The sequence below is a fragment of the Diadema antillarum genome, unplaced genomic scaffold, assembly GCF_040938485.1.
Source record: "Diadema antillarum isolate AM-2024a unplaced genomic scaffold, OU_Dant_1.0 seq00000824_RagTag, whole genome shotgun sequence".
In the NCBI taxonomy this organism is placed as follows: Eukaryota; Metazoa; Echinodermata; class Echinoidea; order Diadematoida; family Diadematidae; genus Diadema; species Diadema antillarum.
Window position 1 is genome coordinate 55142 of NW_027271701.1, and position 8817 is coordinate 63958.

An 8817-nucleotide genomic window follows, 5' to 3' on the forward strand; every position below is an offset into this window, starting at 1 on the left:
GGCTCAAATTTTGAACATCGTCTGAATAAACTGGAAGAGATGCTGGGAAAATTGGTGGATCATTTGCCACTTTCTCATCCACAGACTCGTAGTAGTCATGACACGAGAAGTCTCGGAGATGAGGATGATAATCTCCTTTTATCTGACTATGAGTATGACTGCGATCAAGATGGTGGGCCTTTTGGCTGTAAACGTACACCAGCGTCTGACTCACAGACTTCTGATTTCAGTGCTGAAACAAGCACTGAAGATAGTAATGCTACTCCTGCCTCTGGCAAGAATGTAGCCATCCCAGCTATCGCAGCAAAATTCGCAGTGCCTCTCAGCGTGGGGAAACCCTTAGATGAGGATATTGCTGGGTCGGTATCCTACCTTGTCAGCCACACTCTTGAACAGGCTGCCCTAGAGGAGACTGGTAAGAAGTACACTAGCCCAGAAAACTGTCCACTACTTGACGTGCCCAAAGTCAACTTGACAATTTGGGAGAATCTCAACCCTACTACCCGGGCTAGGGACCTGGAAGCTACAGCGTATTCAGAGCGCTCTTGTAAAAGGCATCACTGCTTTTGCGCAGACCCTTTCTGCTTCGGAGCTGTCAGAAAAACAGCAGGACGCTCTCGGACTCCTGTGTAGCTCAAATTTTGAGCTGAACGCCTTGAGGAAGGACCTCATTAAACCTGGCTTGAATGCAAAATTTGCACACTTGTGCAAGCCTCAGAACCCTGTGACCAAACAGCTGTTTGGTGACGACTTAGGAAAGAAAGTCAAAGACATCCAGGAAGAACAAAGAGCAGCAGCCGGTGTTGTGAAAGGCTCAAAACCTTTCTCAACAGGTAACTCCCGTCAGCGTCCATATTCGCAATCACAGTCTCATTATCACCCTTACCGCCGACAGACGGAAGCTAATTACCTTAGAATGAGATCAGCGGGGTGGACCACGCCAACCGTACAGGCTGGGTCGGTACAGCGGCCTTTTTTAGGCCAGCGTTCGTGGAAGCCACACACTGCCACCCCGATGACCAGACCCAACAAGGGCAGCGGCCGACAGAGCCCTCAATACCGGGGGTTTGCGGGGGCCCGCAAGTAACTGAGCATGTTAAACCAACAGTCTCCTCATCCTCTGCAGAGGTGAGTACATGCCCTCTCATAAATCTTGCTTGTTCAATGGTGGGTGGACGACTGAAAAATTTCTATGACAAATAGAGAAGCCTGACTTCAGATCCATACATTTTGAATGCTGTCAAAGGATACAAACTCGAATTTGATCCTAATGAATTCCCTACTGTAAGAGGGAAAGAGTTGTATAGTTTATCTCGCAGTTCAGAGCTTAACAGTCAAATAGAGGAAGAGATTTCTCGCCTCTTAGCTAAAAATGTGATTGAACTTTGCGAACATGAGAATGGAGAATTCATCTCCAATATTTTCACGAGACCCAAAAAGAATGGTTCCTTTACGAGTTATCCTTGATCTTTCTGATCTTAATACAGGCATCCTTTATCAGCATTTCAAAATGGACAACATACATACAGCCTTGTCACTGCTCAGCCCAAATTGCTACATTGCATCTATTGATTTACAAGATGCATACTATTCAGTTCCCGTCCATCCATCATCGAGAAAGTATTTGCGTTTCTATTGGCAAAGTAAACTGTACCAATACAAGGCCTTACCTAATGGTCTCAGCTCGGCTCCCAGACTGTTTACAAAAATGCTGAAGCCAGTGTTTGCCCAGCTTAGAACAGAAGGACATGTAGTTATGGGTTATCTTGATGACACTTTGATAATTGGGAGATCTAAGGATGCTACCCAAAGGGCTGTTTCAGCTACCACTAAGCTTCTAACAGAGCTGGGGTTCTTAATTCATCCTGAGAAGTCAGTACTTAGCCCAGGCCTAGACCTAGAGTTCCTTGGGTTTCATTTGAATACTAGGTCAATGCACATTACTTTGCCAAGGGAAAAACAAGATGACATTTATGAGGTTTGCACCTCCCTCTTATCCCTTGCCACCCCATCCATTCGAAAGGTTGCTAGGGTCATAGGGAAAATAGTTGCCACGTTCCCTGCAGTACAGTATGGCCCACTGCATTACAGATATCTAGAGAGAGACAAGGTACAGGCCCTTAAGGCAACTTGTGGTCATTTTGATAGGCCCATGATTCTTTCCATGGAGGCACGACATGATTTGATATGGTGGAAAGAACATATTCATGAGTCATTTAATCATGTTGTCAGACGAAAGGTCAATTTGGACCTACGTACAGATGCCAGTGCAGAGGGATGGGGTGCTACAGACTTAACCTCTCACACAGGTGGCAGGTGGACCACAGAGGAAGTACATTCAGCTCAAACATCAGGTATTAATTACCTAGAAACACTGGCAGCTGGACTGGCTCTGAAATCCTTCTGTGCAGATAAGAGAAATGTACATGTCCTATTGAGGATTGACAACACTACGGCTGTTGCCTACCTTAATAACATGGGAGGGCTGAAATCAGAAACGTGCAATCAGGTAGTGTTAGACATCTGGCATTGGTGTATAGAACGCAATATATGGCTGTCAGCAGCTCACTTACCTGGGTGCCAGAACAACGAGGCAGACTTCATGTCTAGACACTTTAATGACAGAGCAGAGTGGATGCTAGATAAGAATAGCTTTGAGAAGATTGTGGCTAAGTATGGTACACCAGTAATTGATTTGTTTGCATCCAGACTAAATGCTCAGCTACCTAGGTACGTTTCATGGTTGCCAGATCCCAATGCAGAGTCAGTTGATGCTTTCACACTAGACTGGGGAAAATTTGCACTCTTTTATGCCTTCCCTCCTTTCTGTTTGGTAGCAAAATGCCTACAGAAAATACAAGAAGACAATGCACATGGCCTGCTTGTGGTACCAAATTGGCCTACACAGGCCTGGTTCCCTCTCTTGACAAGTATGATGAGTGAAGAACCTTTGATCTTGAAAAGAAGCAAATCCTTGCTGACACAACCAGTATCTAAGGCTACCCACCCACTCTGCACTAAACTCGATCTTCTTTGTTGCAGGATTGGCGTTCACAGTTCGAGATAAAGGGACTACAGGACAGGACTGTGGACGTGTTGTGTGCATCTTGGAGACTGTCTACACGCACACAATATGGAACTTACATTAAGAAATGGCAAGAGTATTGCAGACAGGAAACTTTGAACAGTCACTGCACTGCTGTAGAAAGTGTTATAGAATTTTTGAGTTATCTGTTTCATGTACATAAGTTGAGTTACAGTGCTATTAATTGTGCCAGAAGTGCTTTGGCCTCAGTGGTGCTGTTGGAGAACAGCAACTGTACAATTAGTACACATCCTTTGGTGACAAGATTCATGAAAGGTGTATTTCATTTACGAACTCCGCTGCCACGGTACAACCATATCTGGGACGTTAAAATCGTGTTAGATCATCTCCGCAAAATGTCACCAGCCAGTAAGCTATCTTTGTGTGAACTTACTCATAAGCTGTGTATGTTGCTCGCACTCACTTCGGCACAAAGGGCACAGACTTTGTTGTACATTCATATTGATGGCCTGGTTTGGAAGGATAATAGCGTAGAGATTCATGTCAGTGACTTGGTAAAACAGAACAAGACCTCCGACAGAGTAGGGAGTACGACTACAATTGAAGAGTATCCTTCAGAGAAGAGACTCTGTGTGGTACGCTACCTGAAAAAGTACATTGAGCGTACAAAAGTGATGAGGGATACGGAAAGGCACCTGTTCATATGTCATAGGAAACCTCACAAACGAGCCAGTAAGCAAACCATCTCCAGGTGGATAAAGGAGACAATGAGTGCGGCGGGTATCGACACTAGAATTTTCAAACCGCATTCTACAAGGGCTGCAGCAGTCTCTACTGCAAAGACAGCAGATGTGCCCATAGCGGACATTCTGAAACAGGCCGGATGGTCTAATGAGGAAACCTTCAACAGGTTCTATGATAAGCCGTCGATCAGGGCAGGACCTACATGTAGGTTCTCCATGGCGGTACTGGATAATCATTGAAGAGAAAGAGTATTATTGGTGAGCTACTATGTCATTCTTATCACCATACATTGCTTGGTTTTTGCAGAAATGCGACCACTTGCTTCAAAATCTCATATTAACGAACAACGGAGATTACGAAAAATAATAAATAAATTAAACGAGAACTTACCTGTTTGAAGTTTGATTTTTATTATTTGAGTAATAGGAGTGTGAGTTAATATGCCCTCCACTCCCACCCTCAATTCAAACTTCAAGGTAATGTTCTTACTCCGTCAATTTACAGTGTATTTCCAGATTGTGGGATTGTGACAGTGGTCGCATTTCCTCATGGATCAGGCAAATCTCACTTGACCCAGTTGGGTCTTTGGTTCAGTTCTCTCACCTAAGTTGACATTATGTATTAGACGTCGGAAGACAGTCCGATTTCTTAGGTGGAGATTTGCCTGGGCGATGAATATTGACTGCGCATGCGTACGAGTGGGATCTCATATTAACTCACACTCCTATTACTCAAATAATAAAAATCAAACTTCAAACAGGTAAGTTCTCGTTTAATTTATTTATTAATACCGTAAAAGTGGAAATTTTTCGTGCATTTTGCCCAACCAGACACATGCATGAAATAAAAGCACACAAATATTTTTACGTGCAGTATTTTCCAGTAGTTAAAGTCCTGATTCCGCAGAAATTAAAAACATGCGAAATCTATCCTACCCACCCGAGCGTGAAAAATTACTCGTGCAAAAATATCTACTTTTACTGTACATGAAAGTCTATCCCCTGACCGTTGGGAATGCAGGGGTAATGATTACAAACTGAATTGCCCTCACATGTTCAGGAAGAGTGTCTTTGAAATTCATCCTTGTGATACAGATGCACTGTCATTGTCGCTTTGTTATGGTAACCAATAATCATGAACCTGCCATTCAGGGTTATAAACTAATTTTCCTTTCATATTTTTTGTTGATTTTATTCATGCACTATCACCTCTACCAAGCTTTTACTTATCAATGTTATGCAGGGCATTTGTACAATTAAGCAACATGTGAGGTGTATGATGGAAGTCTTGCTTACATGACAGAGTCGAGTGATCCCAAGTTCAGATAGTGAATTCATGTGTATTCTTAATGAAAATTCCTTTTATCATTGTGTTAGCACGAACTTTTTTAAATGTAAAACACATGCATAACAACTGTACATTTATATTGTTTATTTTCTAAATAGTATATTGTTAAGTTGGTAGAATTGATGGGTGATTTTTTGTTGTTGTTGATAAATGCATTTCTTTTTTTCTTTTTCTTTTTTTACATAGAGCAATCAGAGTAACACAGCCAAATCTATATCATGTGGTACATTTTCCATCATGAAACAAGTAAAGGATATCTTTGATATTTAAACAGTTGTTTCTGTGATGTGATGATATTCTGTAGAGCTAAGGCATGATGAATCAAGATAAAATATGCAATGGGGTAAGCTATATTTTGGTATGTAGTACATCAGTCTTTCATGATATTCGCAAAAGTTGATTTGATATGTTGGATTTTCTTTATGGTTGCAGCTCAAGCCAAATAAGTGATTTTTACTCATTACATGCAATATTCACTTGTACAAATTCTAACTGATAATTTATTTGTGTGAGGTGTTCATATTCATTATAAATGTGACTCTATCACATACCGCCAGATATATACTATACATCCTATATATATATATATATATATATATATATATATATATATATATATACACATGGAGTCCTTGATGGATCTTGAGATGCCCTTATCTTCTAGAGTAATTCACAAAATTTACAAGCTATGCTTTTCTTGTGAATGCCTCCATTCCATGTAGAGTTACAAAATAAAGTTGTATTGCTGACTTGTCTATTTATTGAAAAACAAATTTGATATTATTATCAATAGGCGTTTTCACATCAGCCCGATGTTTCGAAATAGCGCGCTATTTTCTGACTTGGGAAATTAACCCGATCACGAAATTGCGCGCTATTTGATAATGTGAACACAAATTACCGCGCTAATTGTATCGCTCTGTTCGAGAAAATTTCCCGAGTCCAACTCGGGAAATTTCTTAAATAGCTGGATAGTAGCGCACTATTTGATAATGTGAAAACGACACGAGAAATTAGCGCGATGCATCCCATCATGCCTAGCGTGTGTGACCCAATCGATCGAGGCAAATTGCACACAAATCATGTGGAATTATTGAGAGGGCACACACATTACTGATGCTGTTTGCACATACTCAGCTGTCGAATTAGCTCGAAAAAAATTCGGGCTGATGTGAATAAGAAATGAAATAGCGCGCTAATTCGCAATTGCGAAAAATATCTCGAGCTTTGATTTTTATCGGGCTGATGTGAAAACGCCTATTGTGTCCATGGTTTGTTGAAACTTAAGTGATTCAAAGTTCCTTAGAATATTATGTACTCATGTTAACGTTATGTATATTGCTTTGCATTACTTTATGTGGAAATAAAATCACTTGAATTGAATATGAGAAAATAGCTTTATGTAGGCAGATATTACATGCACAGTCAATCTGGCCTAGGTTAACCTTGCACAAATTTGAATCATTGGCTAAGTTGAAGGAAAATTCTGCATGGGAGGGATATAAACATTTGTGAATTCCGTTGTGTAAGTCGAAATTTATGTAAGTCACAGGATATTCCCTTGTCTCCTTGGATTCAACTAAGGTGATGTGGACTGTATGTCTGAATTATGTATTGCTTGCAGTATGTACTACTTGCACCTCCCTCTTTAATGCTGGAGCATAATAACATTTTGATGATTTATGAATATATCTGTCACATGCAGTCATTTATGAGTTTGTAAAAACACTTGAATGTGAACCTAGCTGTAGTAGAGAGACATTTGTGGTACTGGCTAAACAACTCCTTGAACTCATGTATGCATGTCAGGGTTAAAGAGTGGTTTATGTAACTTGACTGTTTTATGTACATGATCATTCACTTTGCCCATTCTATCACAGTACTAAATTTTTGTAACGAAATTCTCTACTTATTAAAATATTCCCATTACATATATATAATATATCAGTCATGTGCAAATGTAATAGAGTAAATTGAGTAAGTTTCAAAGATCACACACACAGACTGTTACTCCTCTATCATACACAAAGAAGGACATAGAGTTCATAAAGGAAAGGAGGGAAGGGATGGAGAAGAAAAAAGATGAAAGTAAAGGAGAAACTGAAGAAGATGATAAAGATGGGAAAAGAAGAAGAAGAAGAAGAAGAAGAAGAAGAAGAAGAAGAAGAAGAAGGTAAAGATAAGGAGAAAAGAGATTGGAGGCCACACCACGATGAGTTTGGTGTGGACAAAACCTTTTGCGGGAATTTTACTTTGGCGAATCTTGGCTCCTCACGAAATTCGCGAAAGTTCACACGATAATTTTTGGTTTTACAGGACATTGTAGCAAGCATTTTGACACCTGCCTGCTTTGAGAGCCCTTTCCCTCGTCTGGGTCTAGACAATAGAACGCTATTGTCTGGTCTGGATTTTTGCTGAAGTATTTTAAGATTTTCTGTCTCTCATGATGTGTATGTAGTAGCTGTAAAGCTCAAGATCATGCTAACAAATTCTCGTAGAACTTTTTATGTCATTGAGTGCGACGAGTGTAAATGACACTGAAGTTGGCTCAGAGATACTAGGATGTAGTATGGTATGCAAATCATTGTGTATGATTATCGGGGAAATGGAAGCGATGTATGATAATGGTGACATTGCAATGACAAATTGTCATTCAAGCAAGGGGCTTCAAATACCAATGTAACTCAAGGAGATCTATAATCTTTGCCCTCGTAAGCAAAATGTCAATATTTTTTTTTTTTCACGTTGAGATTTAGAAAGGCTGAATGCTTCACATTTGAGAAAGTAATAATTCAATGTGATTAACTTTTTGAATGATTTTCTTCTATTTTCTTATGAGAAAAATAATGCCCAACTCTTATAACTTTTGTAACAGATAATAAAATAATATGATATATAAACTTTTGTTGTTGATTTTGTTTTGTGTCCTTGTGTAGTTCTTTTTTTTCTTTTTTTAATGCACCTGTTGATATGGGTGCTTTTCAGAGGGAGGAAAGTGTGTTCTCATAGTGGTATATGTATATCATAGGAGTATATGAATCGTCTGATAAAGGAGGTATAAAGGGTGCCTCCTTGGTTTGATGGTACCTCTTTGATGGTATACACACCTTACTGACAAAACACTATATACGGACCAGTACCAAATGGCATTGTAACTAGGTAAACGGGGACAGGATTAATGGAGAAATGTAATGTATGTGTGTGTGTGTGTGTGTGTGTGTGTGTGTGTGTGTGTGTGTGTGTGTGCGTGTGTGTGTGTGTGTGTGTCTCTGTGCCTGTGTCTATGTATAGGTGAGAGGGTGTGTGGGTGTTTGATTTGCAACGGTCAGTATTATTATTGATTTAACATTTTAAGGTGGTCAAATATTCTGTATCAAAAGCGAAAATATGGAACAACAGAAGAGAAATTATGACACCACATAACATCAGGTACTCCTTTTTTTCGAAACACCAAAGCAAAATGTGAGGATGAAGGCACCTGCACGATGATATATTATATCAGTAGCATGATCAGTAGCTATGAAAACATTCAACTATTCGACTAATCAGCCGCCATGTTTTCATACCCGTCGCCAGTCTTTGAATGAATGATTGAATTTATCTGTTTTGTAAGAAAGCATGAAATACTCTCTAAAAACACCGAAGCATGGACTCAAAAGAAGGAAAAACAGTGAGGATAT